The 25,823-nt window shown below is 45.5% G+C and overlaps 1 long non-coding RNA gene across 17 annotated transcripts in view; it reads right to left on the bottom strand.

The window, feature by feature from the left end:
• The window catches only part of LOC147350957 (uncharacterized), a 210,235-nt gene that overhangs the window by 98,419 nt on the left and 85,993 nt on the right, over nucleotides 1-25,823 (bottom strand). For 12 of the 17 annotated variants that reach the window (XR_015147078.1, XR_015147053.1, XR_015147069.1 and 9 more), the window contains 2 exons: nucleotides 13,264-13,388; nucleotides 11,941-13,058 (listed from right to left, as the gene is read on the bottom strand). The exons of the other annotated variants lie outside the window; for them this stretch is intronic. This is a non-coding gene — a long non-coding RNA (uncharacterized LOC147350957). Of the gene's footprint in view, nucleotides 1-11,940; nucleotides 13,059-13,263; nucleotides 13,389-25,823 lie in introns of those variants that run through there. 17 annotated transcript variants of the gene reach the window in all.

Raw genomic sequence — 25,823 nt, 5'->3', positions numbered from 1 at the left:
CACTGGAAAAACCATAGCCTTGACTAGACGAACCTTTCTTGGCAAAGTAATGTCTCTGCTTTTCAATATGCTATCTAGGTTGGTCATAACTTTTCTTCCAAGGAGTAAGCGTCTTTTAATTTCATGGCTGCAGTCACCATCTGCAGTGATTTTGGAGCCCAAAAAAAGAAAGTCTGACACTGTTTCCACTGTTTCCCCATCTATTTGCCATGAAGTGATGGGATCAGATGCCATGATCTTAGTTTTCTGAATGTTGAGCTTTAAGCCAACTTTTTCACTCTCCTCTTTCACTTTCATCAAGAGGCTTTTTAGTTCCTTTTCACTTTCTGCCATAAGGGTGGTGTCATCTGCATATCTGAAGTTATTGATATTTCTCCTGGCAATCTTGATTCCAGCTTGTGTTTGCTCCAGCCCAGCGTTTCTCATGATGTAGTCTGCATATAAATTAAATAAGCAGGGTGACAACATACAGCCTTGACGTACTCCTTTTCCTATTTGGAACCAGTCTGTTGTTCCATGTCCAGTTCGAACTGTTGCTTCCTGACCTGCATACAGGTTTCTGAAGAGGCAGGTCAGGTGGTCTGGTATTCCCATCTCTCAAAAAATTTTCCACAGTTTATTGTGATCCACACAGTCAAAGGCTTTGGCATAGTCAATAAAGCAGAAATAGATGTTTTTCTGGAATTCTCTTGCTTTTTCCATGATCTAGCGGATGTTGGCAATTTGACCTCTGGTTCCTCTGCCTTTTCTAAAACCAGCTTGAGCAACTTCAGATGGCCCTTAAAACTCACTGCTGACATCACTGCCTGTAGAAATATGTCTCTCATCACCGGGCATGGATTCCCCCTTCTCCTCTGCCGTCCTAGCACCTTATGTCATCTCCACAGCATGAATCACAGTGTACACTGCCTGTCACTTTCTTATCCACCTCCCTCATTAGAAGTGAAGACCTACGTAACAGTATCTGCTTTACTTGCCTTTTATCCTAAGGACTTAACGTGATGTGCAGCTGGATGGAGTGAATATGTTCAATAAACAAGATAATCGATTAGACAGTTGAGGTAGGAAAGCAGCAGGCTGTTGTGTGGGGTTTGGGTTTTAACAGAGAGGCTGAAAGTTCTCTGCAAACAGACATTAACAGTCATCCGAAAGTCTAAGATGTGGATGAGGAAGAGATGCCAAAATGACCCACTAAGGTCTGAAGCTGCATGGCAAAGAGTCAGGACAACAACATAAAAAAAAGCATCGAGACCTACATCACAGACAAGACATCACGTTACATCAAGCAGTGAGTGGGAGTCGGAAGGCAAGAAAAGATGTCAGATTCTGGGAAGATGCTTTGAAGATGAGTCGGACAGGCTGCAGATCCTGAATGTGGAGAGAGGAGCAAAGCCGAAGCTGAGTCCCTCTGTTGGGACCAACCACGGAGCAGGGCAGGCTTCCCTGAGGGCCCGGAGGTAAAGAACCTGCCTGCAGTGCAGGAGACGCGGCTCCGATTCCCGGGTCGGGAAGATCCCCTGGAGAAGGAAATGGCAGCCCACTCCAGTACTCTTGCCTGGAGAATCCCATGGACGGAGGAGCCTGGTGGGCTACAGCCCATGGGGTCACAAAGAGTCAGAACGACTTAGCACTTGGCCACACCTGCGCAGGGCGCCAAGAATGGGTTCCTCCTGTTAGAGGAGTGTTAGTGGCCTCCCTCCTAACAAGAGTGGGTTCCTCCTGTTAGAGGAACGTAGTGGACTCCCTCCTAACAAGAGTGGGTTCCTCCTGTTAGAGGAGCGTTAGTGGACTCCATCCTAACAAGAGTGGGTTCCTCCTGTTAGAGGAACGTTAGTGGACTCCGTCCTAACAAGAGTGAGCTCCTCCTGTTAGAGGAGTGTTAGTGGACTCCATCCTAACAAGAGTGAGCTCCTCCTGTTAGAGGAGTGTTAGTGGACTCCCTCCTAACAAGAGTGGGCTCCTCCTGTTAGAGGAACGTTAGTGGACTCCGTCCTAACAAGAGTGAGCTCCTCCTGTTAGAGGAGCGTTAGTGGACTCCCTCCTAACAAGAGTGGGTTCCTCCTGTTAGAGGAGCGTTAGTGGCCTCCCTCCTAACAAGAGTGGGTTCCTCCTGTTAGAGGAGCGTTAGTGGACTCACTCCTGACAAGAGTGGGTTCCTCCTGTTAGAGGAGCGTTGGTGGACTCGCTCCTAACAAGGACAGTGTAGGCACCCCTCCTGGCCCCTGGACACAGTCATTTGTGTGGATTCCTTCCCCACTGCCTGCACGACGCTCACACTTGCTTATTTTATTTCTAAGATTTTTTTATGTGTACCATTTTAAAAGTCTTCATCGCATTTGCTCATTGCTTCCGCTTTAGGCTTTGGCATTTTCAGCCGCAAGGCATGTGGAACCTCAGTTCCCTGACCAGAGATGGAACCTGCACCCCCTGCCTTGGAAGGCGAAGTTGTAACCACTGGACTGCCAGGGAAGTCCCCAGGCCCCACCACCTTGCTTATGAGCCCTGCTAGGAGCCTGGGGGCATGGAAAACAATGAGGAGCTTGTCCGAAGGGATACAAACCTCAGGTTCAATCATTTACAAGAGCAACTATACCTTCTTTGAGCAGAGCAAAAAGTATCCAATTAAGAGACGTTTAGTAGGACATTTTACCAGGTTTCCTGAAACCATCCAGTCTCCTTTTTGCCTGTGAATCAGTACAAGTTTAAACAGTAATTAGTACAAGTGGCTTCACAGTTTACCTTTGGGTAGCCTTCTTTATGTAACAAAAGCCCAACTGAACAAACTGACGGCGGTTACACAGATCATTCTTCTTCTCAGAAGGAAATGTCTAAAATTCTTCTTCTAACCCCAGAGAAAGAAATCTTAAATTTGATACGATTTAAATAGCAGATTTTGTGAAGTGATTCATGCTTTTCTAGTGAAGAAAAGTAAACTTCTCCTCGATAACTTCAGCATGTCTTCTTTAGAGAAAGGCGCTTGTTTCTTGTTTTCTTCTCCTGTCTTTCTGTACAAAAGCCAGTGCGTTCTTTTTTAACCATCAAGAGCTGACTTTCGGAATGTAAGTCACATTGAATGGCTGTACTTAGACTCAAGAGTTTTTTGTTTCCCTTAACTTATAGGAAAAAAGAAAGAGAAAGCATTGCATGTGCCAGAAGCCATGATCAAATTTCAGATGACTTTTTGCACTCTGCAATAAGCAAATGCCAAATTTAAGCCAAAGAATCTTCTGGAAATGCTCGGTGATATTAGATTTTAAGGGATCATAGTTCTGTGTTGCTACATACAGACATCCAAGTGTATACTTATCACAGGAATAGCTAGAGACGGGTATACAACAGTTTATCCCCAGAAGCAATTTTCTCTTCCACTGTGTTGGCAATGTCTGCAGGACTGCTTGCTTGTTACTGTTATTTAGTCACTCAGTCATGTCTGACTCCTGCAACCCCACGGACTGCAGCCCGCCAGGCTCCTCCGTCCGTCGGATTTCCCAGGCAAGAATACTGGAGTGGGTTACCATTTCCTTCTCCAGGGAATAATCCCGACCCAGAGATCGAACTCTTGACTCCTGCATTGACAGACAGATTCTTTGCCACTGAGCCACCGGGGCAGCAGATGCCACTAAATTGTGTTTACTGTCACATTAGACACCATTGATTGGTGGAATCCAGGAATCCAGAATTTACTAGAACACACTCATCCTTCATCATTGCCGGTGTTTCCTGGACACAAAAGACTCCAAAATGAGGAATTATGCAGCTTCCAACAAAAGCAGAACCATCCTTCCTGCCTTGAAGCAAGACTTGTACTTCCTCAGAGTCACTGTGAAAAATCTGTTCCTACCAAGCCTCACCAAGCCACACAGAGCCGAATGGCTATTTTCAAAGAAAAGTAGAGAAGAAGGTTCAGGCCAGACGCTGTAACTTAGCAAAAGCTCCTGCGCTGTTGTAAATAGCTGTTCCTCTCCCGGGCTGCTGCATACTACCGCTAAATGACTACCGTCTCCTTTCTTTCTCCTACAAAGTATTCTCTCCTCCATTTTTTCAAAAAAGAAAAAAAAAAGTCAGTTCTGGCCCTTAAGGTGCTTGTCCCACTAGAAGCAACAAACATCCCACAGTGAACTGGGCCCCCCTTCTTAGAAGACGGCCGAGGGCAGCTACTGACACTCGAGCTTGCGAGGTCAAGTCCTGTTCCTTCCACTTATCAGTGTCCCTTCCTACCACACAGAATATCCTTCCTTAGGGAAGTTATAATAAACGCAGGTCATTCGAGTCATCCAGTAGGCATGCAGGGATGTGAGAGCTGGAGCATAAAGAAAGCTGAGCACTGAAGAATTGGTTGTTTTCAAACTTCGGTGCTGAAGAAGAGTCTTGAGAGTCCCTCAGACAGCAAGGAGATCCAACCAGTCCATCCTAAAGGAAATCAACCCTGAATAGTCATTGGAAGGACTGATGCTGAAGCTGAAACTCCAATACTTTGGCTGCTTGGTGCGAAGAACTGACTCATTGGAAAAGACCCTGATGCCAGGAAAGATTGAGGGCAGGAGGAGGGGACAACAGAAGATGAGATGATTAGATAGCATCACTGACTCAGTGGATATGAATTTGAGCAAATTCTTGGATTTAGTGGAGGACAGAGGAGCCTGGTATGCTTCAGTCCGTGGGGTCACAAAGAGTCGGACGTGACTTACAGACTGAACGACAACAACATTCGAGTCACTAGGGTGACCAGAACATCTGACGGCCGTGAAGGTGAGCTGAGCAGAGCAGCCTGCATGGAGGAGGGGGTGGTAGTTTACAAGGGCTGCCAGAGGAACAGTTACATCTCGTGATTTCCAGGAGTAACTGTGTCCTCGGAGAAATTTCCTCTATTAGTTCACCTTTATTTTCCATATTGCTGGTAGCCTGTTGGGTATTGAGGTATAGACTGTGTTTCTCACACACACAGACTCCTGATACATTTTACAGGTTGAATCAGCTGTGCATCCAGAAAGAAAGGGTTTCTCATCCTAACGTTGACCACAGGAACTTCAAAGTGACTCTGGCAGCTTGCAAATATGTGGGCTACCTTGAGTGGTAAAGAAAGTTAGACTCCAGCACCGGGCAGGGACTCTCAGCATCTCAGTTCCTATATCAGCTCAACGGAGATAACACCAACCGTAGCCACCACTCTGACTACACGCCAGACTCTGTGCTATGCGCGTCACAGGGGCCGTCTCATTTAATCCTCCCAACGGTTCTATGAGACAGAGGCTATTTGCAGGGATGCTATTATAACTTGAGAATTACGTGAAGAATTACTTGTATGGATCACCAGGTAGGGATGGGAGCAGGGCAGGGAAGATTTTAATGACAGAAACAAAGGACAGGTGGGATTTCCCTGGAAGGCCAGCAGTTTGGATTCCTAGCTTCCAACGCAGGGACACAGGCTCGGTCCCTGCTCAGGGATCTAATACCACACATGCGGTGGGGGCACAGCCAAAAAGTAAAACGAAAATGAAAGAACTAACCAAGGACAAGTGCAAACCAGCTTCCAGTGCTTATGGGGCTACGGCGCTGCCAGCAGCAAAAGATACAGATACTGATACAGACGTACTCTCTCCCACGAGGGTGAGGCTATGGAGCCTGCATGGCGCTGTCGCTGGTACACAGTCAGCCATGTGGGAGCGAGCAAATCTGGGGCAGAGGACAGAGCAGGTATCACTAGGCTTCCTCTAGCATAAAACAGCAAACGGGAAAACAGTTCAAGCTGAAGAATCCATGAAGAGAGAGGATGAGAGCTGTGTGTGCTGCTGAAAGAAGCTCACTAGACAGGCTTGGATCCTGGAAAGAGAACAGACTATGTCAGCCTGAGTCACAGAAAGCCAGCCACGAGTGACATTTCAAAAAGAAAAGGTGTCTGGGTTGAGAAACATGACCTTGGCCATGCAACCAGAAAGGTGAGTGTAGAGCAAGGGGTTTCCTAGTCAGAGGCCACATTCAAAGCACAGCTCTGCTCCTAATCTGCCTTGGGCAAGGTTTCCACTTACCCGAGCTGTGGATTGCCAACTGTGAAGTGATCATAGTGGTTTGTTTCTTAGGTTTTATATGCCAAGTACTGTTCATGGAATTCTCATGAGGATGAGATGGTTGGGTGGTATCACTGACTCAATGGACATGAGTTTGAGCAAAGTCTGGGAGATGGTGAAGGACAGGGAAGCCTGGCGTGCTGCAGTCCGCGGGGTCGCAAAGAGTCAAACATGACTGAGCAACTGAACAACAGCATTGCTGAACACAGGAAGAGCTTCAGGGGCTGCACAGGCTCAGGGTGCGGATACCTGCTTTGTCCTCAGCCCGGAATCTGTGTGCCGGTGACAGCACCATGCAGGCTCCAACCCTAGAACGTCCTAGACATTCAGGAAACGAAAGGATCCTTCTGCTGCACGCTGCACCCTTTACCAAGCACTCCGTACACCTCCTTGTTCCCGGAGTTCATGCCAGATGTTCAGGGAGCACGCACACCATAGACCAAGCAGGTCATCACTGCAGGGGCTCAGGGAGAGACAGTCAGGACAAAGCACACCCTTCAGGGATTCCATGGCTTTCCAGGCGGCGCTAGTGGTAAAGAACCCACCTGCCAACGTAGGAGACGGAAGAGATGTGCGTTCAACCCCTGGGTCAGGAAGACCCCCTGAGGAGGAAAAGCAACCCGCTCCAGCATTCTTGCCTGGAGAATCCCATGATCAAAGGAGCCTGGTGGGCTACAGACCACGGGGTCGCAAAGGGTGACACTTGATTGTCTGAGCATGCTCATTCTTCCCTTTCCACCACCAGCATCACCACAGACTGGAGCACAGAACAGTAAGATGCACTGCAGAGTTTGTTTGCCTTGACATCCTTACTGCAATATTCTTCTAGTGTTTGTAGGCTTTTGTTTTTCCTACCTGTCTCTTTTCTACTGTACCAAATTAAGAATGCAAGTAAGTTATAGTTACCCATTTGTCCAAGAATATATATCTCCTGGGAATCACTTATTTTCCAGATGTGGAGTCAAATGAAAAAAAAAAAAATGCGACTACCCCCTTCTAAATAATCAGCAATTATAATGATATTCTCTATCTGTAAAGGACTGGGTATCAAGGGAGATGAATTTCACATTAAAAAATGCAATTCCATTTGCAAATGCTCACTTACTAGCCTTCCATCTAATTAAAAGTACAAATTCCAAATATGAGAGCTAATATGACAACAGATTAAAGAAGCTCATTAAGGCAGCTTATGACCTTATTCCCTTTTTCCAAAAATACATTTTCCTCCCAAAAGAACATTGTCATTTCCAAAAATAATGAATAAAGTTTGAGTGGATCCAATTATCTGAATCACTTGGGCAGGAATCACATGTTACTGCATGAAGTAGGGGTATGTGGTCCATCGCCCACAGGAGCGATGGCCCTCCACTCCCTAAATGGGCATCACTTGTTGTTTTCTCTTCCTCCCGTGTTTCCTTCCCCTAACCCTACTTCTTGGGCCAAAGATGATAAATAAAAACTAGTGAATAATAATGTGAATAATCTCAGGAGTCTATTTATGTAAATGAATATGTGTGAGAGCTTTTGTCTTTTGGCGACCAAGAAGGAGAAATGCAGATGGCACGGGAGAAAAGGGGGGCTATTTTGGGAATGAGTGTTTTTTGAGCTTGAAGCACACAGTGTTCCATCAGACCATGCAAAAATGTGACACATGAAGGTCTGGGAGAAACACCAGCCACCTCTGCGTAGCTTTGCTTCTTGACGATTCACCAAAACTGAGTGAACACAGAGGAGCCTGCTTGGTGACACCAGAGGACAGTCAGCGTAGGGGGGAGGCATGCGGAGAGGCCTTCTGGGTGACGGGGGCCGGCGCTCCACGACCGCCTCTGCCACCCACTCCGGGGACAGGAGCCCCAGGCGTCTGCTTCGCCGGGGGGTCCACTCCCCGACTCTGAGCTCCTGTGTGCTTCCAGCAGAGCTCATACAAGCCCTAAGCTCCCATCTCGAAAGCCACCCAGGCTGAGGCTGTCTGTGCCTTTCACATCCCAGGCCACCAGCTCAACTGTGAGAGCCTGCCCCAAACCAGACTAATCACAGCCACGGAAACTCAATGGGGAGACCCCAAGAATGACCGGAGAAAAAGACGCTCCTCTCAACAGCAACCTGAGTATCGTGTTGAGAATGTGGCCACCACGAGGGCTTGGCAGGCCACCACCAGGGCTTGGCCATGCAGAGAAACCGGAGATAAGAAGTGGGCCTTGTTAAATGGTGCAGATGATCTTATTCACACAACAGAAACAGACTCACAGAGAACTAACTTATGGTTGCCGGGGTGGGGGACGGCGGAGGATGGGGGAAGGGATAGCTAGGGAGTTTGGGATCAACATAGACACACCACTGTATTTAGAATGAAAAACCCACAGGGACCTCGTGTGCAGCACAGGGGCCTCTGCTCCACGTCCTGTGGCAGCCTGGGTGGGAGGGGAGTTTGGGGGAGAGTGGATACATCTTACATGTGTGGCTGAGTCCCTCTGCAGTCCACCAGAAACCATCACAAAACTATTAACCAGCTATCTGTGTGCTTAGTCGCTCAGTCAGCTCCAACTCTTTTCGACCCCATGGACTGTGGCCCACCAGGCTCCTCTGTTCATCGGATTCTCCAGGCAAGAATACTGGACTGGGTTGCCATGCCCTCCTTCAGGGATCGAACCCAGGTCTCCTGCATTGCAGAGGGATTCTTTACCATCTGAGCCACCAGGGAAGTCCAATTAATCTGCTATACCTCAATACAAAATATAAAGTCTTTTAAAAAACGATCTCACTGACATCTTTGGAGCCTAAACACAAGTGTTGCAAGTAGCTAGTCCTAGCCCTGTACACACTGCCTTTTGGTCTAAGTTAATCTGAGCTGAGTTTTCTGTCTGCAGGAATAGGTAGCCAGAACAGCAACTAGCACTCGAAGTCAGTATTTTTGGTCTGGATGAGCACTTTCAACATGAATAGCTCACTAGTCTCCAAAAGCTGCATCAGGAAGCGGATCTTCGTATGTTCCACAGAAGCGCAATCAAAGCTGAGAGACCAAGCTCTTTTAAACTGCCATATTGTGCTTCATTAAAGCAGGAGAATAAGTAAATCATATTTCACAGACCATTTTAAGGAACAAAGAAACGAAAGCAGTTCTTAGGTACCTGAGTTACGAGGTGGAGTCGTGAGACATTAAAGACCGTTAAAACCATGCAATCAGCAACTGATCATTTGAGATACAAAAGCCTCTCACCATCTGTTTTACTTAATTTGTCCAACTTAACACATATGAGACGAAGCAGTTTTGCCAACACAGTCTGTGTTTCTGATTTTCTAAACTTACACTACCTCTGACCTTTATGATTAAAATCTAATTAAAAATATGGTTATTTTTAAAAGGTAGAGATGGCGTAATTGTCTCATCTATTAAAGTTATGACTAATTGTTAACCTTCTTAACTTGCTGATTCACTGCCATGCCTTCCATTTCAACCATTTTCAAAGCAAGGGCCAAAAAGATTCACATTGCAAAACAAACTTGGAAAAAAACAAAACAAAACACGCAATTCACTTTCACTCTATGACCAAAACAACTGGAAAGACTTTTATAAATTTACAAGTCTAATCTCCCAGAATTGTGAACTAACCGAGTATTTGATTCACTTACCAAACTTTTCAATTTAATCAACTAATAAAAATAATCTATCTAACAACTACTCTGTGTCTGTCCTTACCTTGGGTGGGTGCTGTGAAGCAACAGCAAAAAGTTACATGGCGTTGTTCACGCTCAGGATCTTGAAATCTGGTCGGGAAAATAAAACTCGTGAATATGGACAACTTCCATGATGAGATCTGCTTTCTTTCAGGAATATAACTTGCCCATAAATAGAAGGGGAAATCATATATGCAAATAACAGTCTTCTAATCCACTGAATGCCAGTGTTCTACTAGCTATCTCTCCCCACAAGGCTTGTAAGAATCCTTAACTGGTGTGAAATAACCCCTGTGAGAAACAGCCTTCACAGAAATTGCAATGTTTCAGGCTTTCTTCTTAAAACTTGATGCGGGGCTCATGTGGACCCGCCATGTTCTCTGTCCATGGTCCTCAGTGTGAATTTCATGTCTGTTCCGAAGAGCCGTGAGGCCCTCCTGTCTATCTGGCTTCATCTTTTCATGAGGATGACTCAGTATCTCTTTGATGTGTTTCCCAAGGAGCCTCTGAAGTTAATCACTCATGTGCCACATAACTGTATTTGAGGTTAGATCATTACAAATAAGTGGTGCAAATCTGGCAAAGCACTTCGTAGCCATCCTCATAGAAAGCATTGACAGATGCAACTTCACTGCTGAAGTTTACTTATTAGGACACAGAAAGCGTTTAGGAAGGGCTAAGCATATTTGAGTCACATTGGCTTCAAAAAGAGTAGGAAAGTCTGTGTATTATCTCCTCTAGTAATGCTTCATTTTTTAAGTGTGACTACTTCCAGAAAAAAAAAAAATCATAAGCAGAAGGTCACAAAAGAACAGATAAAATGGTATTGCTTTGGTGCTCTTCAAAAAGCCGTCTGCCCTGTGTCCACCCCCTTAGCTCAGGGGTACCATTGCAGCTCCTGGAATAAACGGGGCTGTGCTGAACCCCACCATCCTCCACACACACACACATACTTTCTACCACTGAGCTCATTTTGTTTTCTTTCCAAATACCTCGCCTTAGATTCTCACCATCACCTCAGATTCTTCTAAGAGGAGATAAAAGATGGACACTTCAGGAATGTCAAAACACTTCACTCAACTTTTAAAAAATGTTAAGGCATCTCTTGTAGCATATTTCATGATTAAATGCTCCAATGCCAAGACAGCGGAAAGAGACATCAAGGAAGGGAGAAAGAGAAAGGAAGGATGGACAGCAAAAGAGACACAGATGCAAAGAACAGACTGCTGGACTCTGTGGGAGAAGGTGAGGGTGGGATGATTTGAAAGAATAGCATTGAAACATGTATATTATCATATGTGAAACAGATCGCCAGTCCAGGTTCGATGCATGAGACAGGGTGCTCAGGGCTGGTGCACTGGGATGACCCTGGGAGATGGGGTGGCGGGGAGGGGGGTTCAGGATGGGGACACATGTACACCCGTGGCTGATTCATGTCAGTGCATGGCAAAAACCACCACAATATTATAAAGTAATTAGCCTCCAATTAAAATAAATGAATTTATATTTTAAAAAGGAAGGAAGGACTGATGGAAGGAAAATGCTCATCAAACCTTCAGCGTCTTAAACAGCATCTTAAACCTACAGAGAATCAGAGAAATTACATTTTTCTCATGTATCTGATTAAAAATGTTCAATGTGAATTTTACATTTGTGAAAGAAAGCTGAGTTCTGAGGCAGAATCCCTGCACCTACCCATGAAGCCTCCTGAGCAGACACTGTCCTAGGCAGGTATTTTATCTGAAGCACGGGATTTGATTCTCTGACCTGACCGGAGCTGTTCCCATTGGCTTCTCTCACCTTCGTCCCCAGGCTCTCACTAACCAACTCTGTCCGATCCTTCACAATGCCTGTGCAGCGCCCACGGACCCGTCTCTGGTCCCACTCCCTTCCTGAGAGTAGCTGCCTCTGCTCTCTTTGGGGTGAGCCGGGAGATAAGAAGAGGGTTTGCGGTCGCCAGGCATCCCCATAGCTTCTTTAAGAGCTGTCTCAGGATGTCCTGGGTACCTCACCCCAGCCGGGCTAGGATATTTGAGACACATGCCCCTTCAAATCTACACTAACAGAGAGCCTTTTCTGAAGAATGAGTAAACATTCCAGAGAGGTTCTTGTTTTTCCCCAGCAGGTCTGCCCATCCCTACAAGTTGCATTCTTGTAAGAATAGTCCCCCAGTGAGTCACGGCAAAAAAGAAACAGAGAGTTTCTCAACGTGACACAGGAAGAATTTTTTTATTTGAATTTGCATGTTGTTTATATTTTCAAACAGGAACTGGAAGCAAGGGGCTTTGCCTTCCCTGAGCCTCCCTGGTCATGAGTTCTTTCTGAGCTGTTTGCGCACTGCCCTCGGCAGTGAGTGAGCGTTGGGGGGCAATGACTCAATTTCCCTTGCTTTCATCTCGCTCGCCCTTTCATCCATCTTCCCCAACGTGCCAGGAGCAGGGGCCTTGCCAGGACTGATTCCAGGCTTCAGTTCTAACCACATCTCTGCACCAGTCCCTCCCCATCTTGGAGAGTCCAAGTTTCCACCCTTCCAAAGCTCTTCTGAACCTGCCTCGTCCTCCGCTCCTCCCCTTGCGTGCATGTTCCCGCCTCGGCTAACCTGATCCGTGTCCTTTCTCTCTCCTTTCCTAGAAAAATATTTTTCTAAAATGCCTCACTCCCCTGCCCTTCAGTCTTTGGTCTCCAGGTCTATAAATAACCACTCTGAATTTCACCTAGAATCCTTCTCAGAGGAAGGCGTATGCCTTCAATTATAACATTTTACACACGATTCGTCATTATTTGCCTGGTGCAAAACACGCCGCCTGGGATGGACCGTCTCCCCATCACTCTCGATTTGACAGATGAATACACCATGTTGGCTCTGGCTGCTGGTGGTGTCAGCAGCCCCCTTTCCGAGGGCACTGAGAACGCTGGCTGTTGGCTTTGGTCCTGCTGCCACGACCGACGCAGGACGAACACACCTGACGTCTTCTGGGGGGCTGTGGCTGTGGGGTAGTCCAGAAATGACAGGAAAGGGCTTCTGAAGCGGAACAAGTGTCTGTGGGTTAGTGGGGGAGGCAAGGAAGACGGTGAACAGACAAACTGGAGCGCAGGGGAGAGCCACACTCTGTGGGAAAGTGATTAAATCCAAAGTCACCATAATGTTCAGTCCCGTTTTGGGGAAGTCACCTGTGCCCAAGTTGCCGGGCTAAGTCGGAGGCTCTTGTGACCTGGAGGAAGCCCTGGGGGGCGGCAGGTGTATTCTTAGACTCACTACTGCTGGGAAAGAGGAGCTGCAGGGAGAGAATGCCAAGCTCGGGGGAAATTCCAGGTCATCTGAAACAGAAAACGCAATCAGGAAGCCTCACAGGTTCTGCTGCAGTGGGTGGACTTGGACCCCACGTTCACTTAAATACTTCTTGGGTCAAGATTACTCAAGGAAATCAAGTGAGGCTGGCTCCCTCCATAAGAAACGAAGTCCAGCTTTGCAAGCAAAGAACCCAGAGAGAGGAAAAAATGAGACAGGGAGACTGATACTAACCTTGATAAATGGAGCATTTCATGCCTCGGGCTTCGATTTTTAATCCATAAAATGAAGAAAGCAGGGTTGCCCTTTGGCCCAGTTGGGTTATTTTGAGTCTTATGTGAGAAGGAGGTGAAGAGCCACTGAAAACCAGAAGATAAATGATCACTATCACTGTGATTGTTCTGGGATGGAAAGCTTCCATTAGCTCAGTCTAGAAGCGAACACACTACCATATGTTATCTTTAAGACCGGAAAGGGGTTTATGGCTGACTGGCATTGTGGAATGGCAGAAGCCAACACAATATTGTCAGCAATTATCCTCTAAATCCATGTTGTCCTGTATGATAGCCACTAGCTATAAGCAGGGGCCTCCCTGGTGGCTCAGTGGTAAAGAATCTGACTGCAAAAGCAGGAGATGCAGGAGATGCAGGCTCAGTCCCTGGGTCAGGAAGATCCCCTGGAGGAGGAAACAGAAATCCACTCCAGTATTCTGGCCTGAACAATCCCATGGACAGAGGAGCCTGGCAGGCTACAGACAACGGGGTCACAAAGAGACAGCACTGAGCAACTAAACCACCAGCCCAGCTACAAGAGACTGTCAAACACTTGAGTCAGGCTGGCATGAACTGAGACGTGCCATAAAATACATGCCAGACTTTGAACACTCACTAACAAGAAACAATATACATAATGTATCTCATTAATAATTTTTATCTTAATTGCATCTTGAAAGGATAATGTGTTGGATATATGCATTAGATCAAATAAAATATAGCATCAAAATCAAAGTAAATAAATCTTAAAATCTGAAAAGGAAGGAAGACACTATACATAAAATAAAATATAAGCAAACAGGACAAAGCAAAAACACAATTACAGCCTCTTCAAGCCTTTATTATAAGCCAGGCTTTGTGTTAGATGGTTTTGCCAACTGTGGCTAATGAGAGCGCTGTGAACATATTTAAGACAAGCTAGGCTATGCTATGTTAAAAAAAAAAAAAAAAAAGGTACTGAAAAGGATGATCCAGTTGGTGGAACTGGTTTGCACAGCTACCGCTGGGTGACTAAGTTCACAAGCTGACACTTTCACGATTTTCGAGGAGAAGCTGCAGTGGCCTTTGAAAAGAACCTCTCCCGTGCGCTGGGCAGAGCGCGGAGAGCCGCCCCTCGGTTCCGCGCCCTCACGAGCGCAGCAGCGTGTAGGTCTGCACACGCCCTGCGAGTGGAGGCGCAGTCAGCCCGCTCCGCCAGCTGCAGGACTGCCCACTTTCAGGGAGACCGCTCTGCCCACTAATCCGGTGCCTTCCCAGCTTCATTACTTTAGCGGGACACTTTCCCCCACTCAATGCTCCTTGGAAATCCACTCTGAGGCAGTGGAGCTGTTCTTATGAAATAGGGTGAATGGGAGGGAGGGCTCCCACTGACTTAGCTTCCACCGCACATACTCTTCACCCCCAGAAACGGTCTCCCCTCAAGACACCTTCGAGGCCCCTTGGGCATCCCTAGAACACAGTCCGGCAGCTTCTACGTCACCTTGCCTCCTTGTCCACTCTTCAGTGACCACTGAGAACACAGGGGCCACCCAGCTCAGAGAGCAACGCTTTCTAGCCAGTGCTGAAGCCATCTGCTTAAACAGGCGTGCGTGTCTGCATCAGCTCTCCCCACTGCCCACGGTCATTCTCGTGGCACTGCCCGTGGGTCACCGAACAGGCACTTGCTCCATGTCTCTTGTGCACCAAGTACATGATGAGGCTGACTATTGATTCGAGCTGTGTGTGTGTTCTGGGGCGCAGTCGTGTCTGACTCTTGTGACCCCCTGGACTGCAGCCCGCCAGGCTCCTCTGTCCATGGGACTCTCCAGGCAAGCACATTGGAGTGGGCAGCCATGTCCTTCTCCAGGGGATCTTCCCAATCCAGGGATCGAACTCACCTCTCCTGCTTTGCAGGTGGATTCTTTACCGACTGAGCCACCAGGGAAGCCCTGCTGGGAGGCATTTCACAGCAAATGAGTGAGAGAGAAGATAAACCGTTCTGTGGTATCACTTGCTGCATAGTCTCGGAAAGCTCACCAGGACATGGAGCCTCAATCTCTCATTTGTGAAAATGAAGAGTGAAGGGGTTGGGTCGGATTGTGACTAAGGATTTCTCATTTCTAGACTTCTCTGTATGTGTGATGCACCTCCCCAGCCTTATTCGTGTCTACTCTCTAATCCAACCCTCCATCCCAGCCAAGGCATACTAATGCCTCAAAGGGTCTTTTGTTATTTCTTTAGTCTCCTTTTGGTCTACAGGTTCTGCCTTGGTGTCCTGGCAAACGCTTAACAGCAGTATGATTTTATCATGATTATTATAAGAGTTGACTGAAAAATGACAGTGTTCCGGGCTTCTGTGGGCATCATGGGAGAAGCCCAGTAGAATTCCAAGATCTGATGTCCTCCTGGATTATTCATGTGTACTTTCCAAGTCTCCACTCAGCCATCACCCCTTCTAGAAAATCCTCCCCCTTGACTGGGAGTTTAGGACTAGTAGCTTGTAAGCTATTAAAAACAGGATGATAAACAGCAAGGCCCTATTGTATATCACAGGGAACTACAGTCAATGTCTTATAATAAACTATAATGGAAAAGGACTTAAAAAAAAAAGAAGAATGTCTGTATGAGGATAACCAAGTCACTCTGCTGCATAGCAGATTGGCACAACATTGTAAACCGACTGCACATCAATTAAAAAAAATTTTAAAGAAAGTCTTCCCTCGTTATAACTCCCGATGGGATAGATGTCCTGAACCACCACTGCACACCAGAATTCCCTAGGGAGCGTCATCGTCATTTTTATTGTAAGGACGCCTGACACGAGTCTCCCTTCAACAGATTAGCAAGCACGCGGCACCATGGTGTTAGCCGTAGGCGGGGGTGCACAGCCGATTGCTGGAACCTACCCATCTTGCAGAAGGGGAACTCTGCACCTGTCGAGCGGCTACTCCCGTCTCTCCCTCCCTCGACCCCTCTAGCAGCCTTGTTTTACTCTCTTTCTGTGGGTTTGATTACTTGAGATGCTTCACAGACATGGAACTGTCCAGCGGGCGTTCATGCCTCCGCGGCTGGCCGATATCACTTGGCGTAACCCAGCGGGTGTTCCTCCTTCCGTGGCTGGCTGGTATCACTTGGCGTAACCCAGCCGGCATTCATGCCTCCGCGGCTGGCGGGTATCACTTGGTGTAACCCAGCGGGTGTTCCTCCCTCCGAGGCCGGCTGGTATCACTTGGCCTAACTTCCTCTAGGTTCGTCCTTGCTGTCACACGTAGCAGGATTTTCTTGTGTTTTTAAAGGCTGAGTAATCTCCCACTGAATGCATATACCACAGCAAGTGATGAGTTTTGAGTATCTCTTATCTTTGCTTCTAATGTAAACTAATTTAATTTTGTATGACTGACCACGTTCTCTCTCTCTCTCTCCCTCATAATCTACTAGAAGTCTTAACTGAAGTCTAGATCTCTTATACCAAACAATAACAATAAGTCAGAATATTAGAAAAATCACCTCTTATCGTAAAAAGAAATTAGTCCATCAACTTAGAGAGACAGAAGACCTCCAGCTTGCAGCTCCTTCCACTTGGTTTTCAAGCCCCATGATGCCCCATGATTTGAATGAAAATTAATTCAAGCCCCAAACAACCACTGTAAAAACACTGGCCATACCTGCATTGGTTCTATTATATTAAAGTTAAGACAGCAAAGAAGGGTATTTGGGGGCATTCCTACATTCCTGGATATTTCTTAAGGATTTACACAGCTGCTCAATGAGTAAAACACATATATTTGAGAAAGGAAATGTTATGAATTAAGCAAAAAAATGAAATCTGGAGGTGGTGATAGAAGCATTTTTGGATCCCGTTCACTTTTTCAAGTTTTTATTTTGGGCTCAGCTGTAGTGCCTACTCTGAGCAACATACCTGTGTAACACGTGAAATTGCCAGATGAAATGCAGGCTCATATGGAAGAACAAGACATTCAAAACGATACCCTGACGTTTAGTGAGCGAAACGCACTGCCGAACACAATTCTAAGAAAGTCCCAGCCTTTACCTCATGATTGAAACTGACAATGACGTCTCGCCAGGAAAAAATTACATTCTCTGTGTTTGTTTCTACTATTACCTACCTAGGCAGCAGGTTATGAAGCAAAGAACTGCAGCTGAACTTGAACACGAGCGAACACTTCCTTTATCTCCTCCCAGTGCAGGTCTGCAACAGATGGGCTTCCACCAGCTGAGCAAGTACTCGTGAGCAGCTCAAATGTGAAAACACACAGTGGATAAAGAACCAGTGAGGTGGTTTGGTGATAAAGAATCCTCCTGCCAATGAAAGAGACACAGGCTCGATCCCTGGTCTGGGAGGACCCCACGCACCTCTGAGCCTGAGCTCTGGAGCCCGGAAGCTGCAACTACTGAGCCCATGCGCTGTGACCACTGAAGCCCGCATGCCCTAGAGCCCGTGTCTCCATCAAGAGAAGCCACTGGGTGAGAAGCTCCTGCCCAACACAAGAGTAGCCCCTGCTCGCTGCAACTATAGAAAGCTCTCTTGCAGCAGTGATGACCCCGCACAGCCAAAAATAAATAAATAAGTTATAAAGCATTTCAATGTTTAAAAAAAGGAAATAAAAAGAAGCTTATTTTTTCTAGCTTTTGTCACATAAACATATGTAGAAGTAAACCCAAAACAAAAGAACCAGTGAGCTGGGAATAAATAATGAGTAGGCACAATTCTACAAAGCCTTCAATAGTGACAAGTTCCTGCAGGTAGGGCTCACTGACCATATTAGCAAAGAGTCTCTACATGAGCTCGATGATCAAACAACCTTTTCCTTGGAACTCAGGATGAAGCACCTGTGTTTGCTCCAATGAACCCCCTAGGGTTCCGGTGACGCCCGTGTCTCTCTGTAATGTTCTGGTTGCCCTGCTTCTAAGGAAAGATGCCTGATGCTCGGCTATCGCCTTCCTCGGGTGGGCGCTTTCCCAGGAGTGGGATGGAGGCAGACGGGGTGGGGATGGAGGGACAACCCAGGGTTTATTTCTCTTAAAGCAAAATGGAAACTGATGTCAGCACGAACTCTGATGGAAACAGAACAAGACCAGGTTCAGACGGCAAAACAGCAATTGGCACTGGCAGTGGGACTTTGGTTAGGAATCGCACAAGCCGTTGTGTTTTATGCAGGACTTTGGTTAGGAATCGCACAACTGTTTTACACACCGAGAAGTGTGGTCAGGAGTCAGGGCCTTTCCTGACTCTGAGCAGAATCGGCGCTCGTCATAGGACGCACAACCTTCAGCAACAACCTCCTGGCGTCCCTCCCTCCTCGCAGGGGGTCCCCCTGTTCCCCTGTTTGTGCCAATCAGCTTCTTGGGCCGGGTCCTATGAGGGCAGCTGCTTCTAAACTTAAATTTGTCGTGCTCTCACTCCAGCTGTATAAAAATAGTGGAAGCTGGTCTACAGGATCCAAAAAACAAGGATCAGACTAATGGGGACACAGGTGAACAACAGATCAAACGGGCTTTGCTAATGCAGTTCCACAGGGGTACGAGAGCAGACCTCAGCACTTTCAGATACTCAATACCGTATGTTTCAATACTTTCAGACCATGAATTTCTTGCACCTGTTTTTATGCCCCTGGGTGTGTTCCAGTGTCTCCTAGTTATAGTCTATGGGAACTTGAATACAATTTTCTATCCTACTGTTGTGTGAAAATTGTATAAATCTTGAAAAAAAAGTGAAAGTGTTAGTCACTCAGTTGTGTCTGACTTCGCAACCTCATGGACTGTAGCCCACTAGGCTCCTCTGTCCATGGGGTTCTCCAGGCAGGAATATTGGAGTGGGTATTCTCCAGAACCCCCGTGGAGAAACCATGCCCTTCTCCAGGGGATCTTTCTGGCCGAGGGACAGAATCTGAGTCTCTGGCATTGCAGTCATACTGAATTGGTTCATGGAGTTTTCAGGTCTATTATATCATACTTCTACTTTTCTGTATATTCATTCTATTAATTTTTGAGAGTTTGATATTGAAACTCCAACTAAAAATCTTAAAAATAATTCTAAAATCCAAAATACTTAAAAATAATTGTAATATATAATAAAAACTATATGTAATTTTGCTCTGTGTTTTCCATGTTTCCTGTAAATGTGTTATCATACCCTCATAATTTAAAAAAATAAAAAAGAAAGAGAAAGAAATTTTTTTTTTTAGAAAATGGGTTTGGAATCAGTCAGGCTTGGGTGCAAGCTACTACACCATCAAGTACTAATTGGATGATCTTGGCTCTCTTGACTGACCCCCATTCCTCAGATACCAGTGCACATGCCAGACCATTGTGAGAGCAGCAATCACTGGCGGGGGTGGGGGCTGTTCCCCTCGTGCCGGACCCCTAAGAGAAAAATAGAAACTGCCTAACAACCTCCCACTGGTCATTTTTGTACAATCCATGGGTATGATGCAGCCACCCCAGAACCAGAGTGACAGAAGTCTCTGAGCGAGATTGTATCCAGGACTGTGTCACTCGGTAAAGAATGGGATAGTTGAAAGTGGTTAAAAGCAACAGTCTGGAACTAAAAATGGAAAGATTGGGCAAGATATTAAAAACAAACCAATCCCAACAACCTCCCAAGTTGCAACAAGAGTTGGGCAATAGGAGAGCGGCCTGAGTCACTGTGAAGGAGAGGAAGCTAGGAGAGGTTAGAGACGGGATGAAAGAGGCTGGAGAGACTGCAGGGGAAGCGGGCTGGAGGTTGAGGACGTGAAATGGTTTTTCCAATCCCAATCTGGGTTTATTTTTATCTCCCTCGTGAAATGTAAAATAATTCACATGACAATCTGATTGAGACCTTATGGGTACCGTCTCCATTGTGCAAGACAGGAATATTTTGGGCAGAAGACCTCTGCCAAATGGTAACAGAAGATGGCCCGTGTGAGCTAGAGTCAAGTGGAGCACAGGGAGGCAGCTTAGTGAATCTGGGGAGAGGAGGCCCCTGGTGTGGATAATGAGCGCCGACCTTAGAATCCTTGTTAGAATCGCCTATTGTTTGTGGCATCGTGGACTTAATAAGGCAGGACTTCTGATCCATGCCCTCCAGTCTGTCACTGAGGGGGCCATGCAAGGACCGTCTGCCTGTGTCTGAACAAAACCCGAGGCAGCTCTCGGATGCTCCCAGAGCTTAACTCTTTCCACTGCAGTGCCTGAAACTGATGGGAAACTGCAAAGTTTAGACATCTGGCTCACGAGTCACTAGCTGTGTGTCCTTCAGCATTACGGCATGGTATCTACAGCAATCTAGATGAGCTCTTAAAACCTCAAAAAACTCCAATGGCTAGTGGAGCCCCAGCTCAGACAATCTGTTCCTAATTTTGCTTTGCCCTTGGAGGACTATTAAGAGTTTTATAAAAAAGATTGCCATTTCCACGCTGGCCAGCTCAGGCTGTTCAAGTCTCAAATGTATGGTAGAGAGTGAGAATAATTAGAGTTATGAAAACTCAGTCCCTCCCATCAACTCCCAGGTACAGGCTGTACCATCACTGGGCAATTTCATCATCTCCTTCCTGCATCTGTGTTTGTTTAATGTTGGAGTGTCTTTGGAAGTTCTTGCACAAATGGCTATCTATAAATCCCCAACCATTAGCTGGCCTGGGACTTTCATACGGGGATCCAAAGAACTAATCAAAAGAATATTTTGGTAACAATTCTATGTTTATAGAGAGGATCTCTTTTTTCCCCTATAAGGAGCTCAAAGTGCTTTTCATTAAAATATTACAGCGCGTCTACGAGGTAGGTAGTAGGTTGGAATCGGTAGCTCTGTAATTTATAGACAAGTTGCTCGACCTCGAGCCAGCACGTCAGAGTCGAAAGGCTAGAAAGAGAAACACCCCATCAGCTCAGTGCACACACTCCACGCTGTCGTGTAGAAGCATGCAAGCCAAATAAAGTGTGAATTCAGATCCACTGCAGAGAAGGGAGCACTTGACCAACCTGTAAAATGTATTTCTATAAAATATACTTCACAAATACAGAGGTTTTCAATGATATTCTAATAAAAACATCAGGGAGCCTGTATCTACCTCTCAAAACCAGAGAGATAATTCCGTGTGTGGTAGGGTGACAGACTTGAGAAATAAATTACAAAAACATACAAACACAGCATATTAAAAAGCAGAGACGTTACTTTGTCAACAAAAGTCAAGGCTATGGTTTTTCCAGTAGTCATGTATGGATGTGAGAGTTGGACTATAAAGAAAGTTGAGAGCCAAAGAATTGATGCTTTTGAATTGTGGTGTTGGAGAAGAGTCTTGAGAGTCCGTTGGACAGCAAGGAGATCCAACCAGTCCATCCTAAAGGGAATCAGTCCTGGGTGTTCATTGGAAGGACTGACTGATGGTGAAGCTGAAACTCCAGTCCTTTGGCCACATGACGCGAAGAACTGACTCATTTGAAAAGACCCAGATGCTGGGAAAGATTTAAGGCAGGAAGAGAAGGGGATGACAGATGATGAGATGGTTGGATGGCATCACCGACTCAATGGACATGAATTTGGGTAAACTCTGGGTGTTGGTGATGGACAGGGAAGCCTGGCGTGCTGTGGTTCATGGGGTCACAAAGAGTCGGACACAACTGAGCAACTGAACTGAACAAATACCAGCAAAATTCTCAAATTGGCCTTTTTGAGGAAGATTGTTAGTTTACAATTGTACATTTTACAAAATATACATGGTAATACTCACCATATGTATATAAATGTGTGTGTGTATTCTGAAATATTCTTTAAAAATGACTTAAGATATAATAGGAAAGACTTTGCTTGACACAAGGAAAACTGTTTGGCTCCCAGAATGAAAAAGACAAAAAGTGTCTAGAATAAGTTACCAGGCAAGGCTGTAAGCTGACCTGGTCCCAGGTACCTGCTGGGCTCACAACAGTAGCACAAATGGAGCTTCATTTCAACATTCCCCGCCCCTGCCTTGAAAAAATAAACATTCATGATGACAAAATAAGAGATGAAGAAACTGGGCTTCCCCGTGGTCCAGTGGTAAAGAAACGCCTGCCGATGCAGGGGACACGGGTCCGACCCCTGGTCCGGAAAGACCCCACAAGCTGCTGAGCAACTAACCCGTGGGCCACAGCCATGGAGTCTGTGCTCTAGAGCCAGGGAGCCGCAGCTCCTGAGCCACCCGCTGCCCCTGCTGAAGCCCGAGCCTCCTCTGGCTCCGCTCCTCAACAAGAGAAGTCTGTGCGGTGAGCAGCTGCACCCTGTGACGGAGGGGCCCTCGCTCAGCACAGCCGGAGAAAGGCCCATGTGGCAGCAAAGACCCAGCACAACCAAGAATAAACAAATAAAAGTATCCTCTAAAAAAAGAAATAAAGTCATGGCCATCATGACACGCAGAACTGATCTAATATCTAACAGCACTGAGTTTAATTCTTATTATATCTGAGCATGCTGTTGATAATCTGGCAATATTTGGATAAGCACCAAATTTAAAAACCATACATAATGTTTATTATATAACTATCCTATAGAATGTATCTTTCTTGCTTTTATTCCAGCAGATTCACTAATTATATGATTTTCACCATAATTTATGATGTACAGAGTAGTGACTAAAAGATTGAAACACAAAATGTATTCTAAATATATGAATTTGGGTGTATTTTCATTATAAAAGAAAATTAAATGTAAGATAGAAAAAAAGAATTGACTTCAAATACGTTATTTTTCTCTACGGAGTCAAAATTATCTATTAAACTGTAAAAAGAAAGTTAAATATTAAAAATATTTTTGTAAAAATAAAATAATCCATAATTTGAGTATTTGGAGTTTGTCCCATTGGCATCATGAAGACTTAGAATTACACATCACATGTGGTATTTACGTAAGTATGACGGTAAGAGTGATATGGACTGTTTAATATTGTGAAACACTCCCCAGCTTGTGAATCTTGCCCTAATTTGAAGTCAGATCATGAAATGAAGAAAGAAGTGAAAGTGTTAGTCACTCAGTCGTGTCCGACCCTGTGACCCCACAGACTGCAGCCCACCAGGCTTCTCAGTCCATGGAATTTTCCAGGCAAGAATACTGGAGTGGGTTGTCACTTCCTCCTCCAGGGACTCTTCCTGACCCAGGGATCGAACCCGTGTCTCCCTGTTGGACAGGCAGACGCTTTCCCACGGAGCCACCTGGAAAGCCTGCGTACAGCATACCCCACGTTATATAATGTTAACGAGTAATCCTGCTTTCTTTTCTTCCACATCTCCTGGGATATCAGACGTTCAACAGGTGACTCTAATTGTTGATATGAAGGATTCATGCAGTAATTGTTGCTGCTTCCAATAAAAGACTGCAAGTATAAGGAGACCCATTTACAATCCTCTGGGGTGCCTGTTGGTTTGTTTACAAGAAGACTGACTCTCTGAAGAGAAGATGAGGAACTTCCACAGGGCAAATGAGACTGATCTTTCGATCTTTGAGCAAAATGGTCAGCTGCGCTACGACCCAAATCACAATTTTCTGTAATGATGACCTCAGAATCCTGCTGATAAAGAGAGAAAAACACTTGGCACTGACGTCCTTTCCCTCTTAAAAAAAAAAAAAAAAAATTCAGGTTACAAATCCTGCCGAAGGTGAGGATCCAAAATTAAAGAGAAGAAAACCCGATACACTTGGAGTATTTTTTAAAGACATTTCTGCTTACTTTTACCCACCGACAGCTCCTTCAAAAGCAAACTCACTTAAAAAAGCATGAGAACACAGAGCGCTGCCTAGAATTCAGCGTTCTTTCAGCAGGGGTTTGACTTCTAGCAAGTTTATTCTGCACAACTCCTGGATGCTGGCTCACTTTACACATATATCGCCTTTGAGTCAGCTGCTAGATAAGCCCGGAACGTATGGGTGGTTTCATCACCTGCCATGACTCAGACTGAAATGCAGATGATTTTCTGCAGGCTCAGAAGACAGAACAATGGGAAAAGTCTTCTTTTTGACTCCTGGCTCCCCATCAATCACTTCATGAATAAAAGAGCAAGGCAGCCATCAGCAACCATGATTCCCAGCGGGCTAGAATGACAAGTCATCAGATGCACCAGGACTCAGAAGAAATAAGGGAGGGACATGTGGCTCTCCTGCAAGGTCTGAGACATGAAAAGACAGCTGTCATGGTGGTGGGAATAAGCTGATACAGATGGGAAAACCACAAGTTATCAGCTACTTGAAGTTTGGAGACACTGAATGGATTAAAGGTAGAATGCAAAATCTCCCACCTCAGGTGTTGAGCAAAATAAGAAACCACAGAAGAGAAGATAATGATAAGGACAAGATAATCGCAGGACATCCTTGGTAGTCCAGTGGCTAAGACACCATGCTTCCAATGCTGGGGGTGCAGGTTCAATCTCTTATCGGGGAACAAGATTCCACATGAAGCATGGTGTGGCCAAAAAAAATATTTTTAATTTAAAAAGAAAAAAAGAAGGTCTAATATGTATTACTTATTCAGTAGAAATGAGACATGATAGTAATCCTCTATGCACACAACCTTTTATTTTCTGAATTTACACATAGGAAAGTTAAGGCTTAGGTAAGGAAATTTGTCCAAAATCAGAGATGAGACTCAAGTCCAGGACATTCTGACACTATAGTCCAGAATCTTCACAACTTTATCTTATTGAGGGGGGAGGGAGCAATAAGAAAAACACTAGAAATGAAGTAATAAGACAAATGATTGGAGAAAATACTGACCATATATGTGACTGAAATGTAGGTAATACAAAAATGGCCTTTAAAAACCCATAAGAAAAAGATAAAATCGTCAAAATGAAAGTAAGAGTCAAGGAAAACTAAAACACAAAAGTTTCTAAAAATGAAAAAAAATTATTGTATTCCTTTCTATTCTTGCTGTAACAAGTTACCCCAAACTTATTGGCTTAAAAAAGCATATTTTTTCTTCTCATTTTTAAAATTTTTATTTTATTATTGGAGTATAGTTGATTGACACTATTGTGTTATGTCTGCTGTACAACATGTGATTCAGCCACAGATATACATATATCCCTCCCTCTTGAGGCTCCCCCACCTCTCACCCCTCTAGGTCACCACAGAGCACCCAGCTGAGCTCCCCAGCATCATTTTTTATGTTACATGTAAGCTCTGGAGGTCAGAAATCCAACGCAGGTCCAGAGGACTGCCCTCCTCCTGGAGGTTCCACAGTTCACCAGCTCCTGAAGACCACCCCCTTCCCTGGGTCTTGGACCTGTTCCTCCACCTTCAAAGTCAGCAGCTGAACGCTCATCTCCTCACTGAAATCCGCTTCCATTCTCACATTTTCTTTCTCTGACTTTGACCCTCCTGCTTCCTTCTTCCAAGGATATTTAAATGACATTAGGTCAACCAGATAATCCAGCATAACCTCATCTCAGAGCTGTTCACTGAATCCTATCTGTGAGGTCTCTGTTACTAGATAAGGCAATGGGCTTAGGGGTGCTAGGACATGGGGATCAGGCCATGGACAGTTTGGGGGGAGGGAAGGATTCAGCAGACCACAGTTG

This window comes from Bos grunniens, chromosome 19 (assembly GCF_055505025.1).
Source record: "Bos grunniens cultivar Pamir isolate PY7600 chromosome 19, Bosgru_T2T1.0, whole genome shotgun sequence".
Lineage (NCBI taxonomy): Eukaryota > Metazoa > Chordata > Mammalia > Artiodactyla > Bovidae > Bos > Bos grunniens.
Note: the sequence above shows the minus strand (reverse complement) of the source record. Positions and strands in the feature narration are given on the sequence as shown.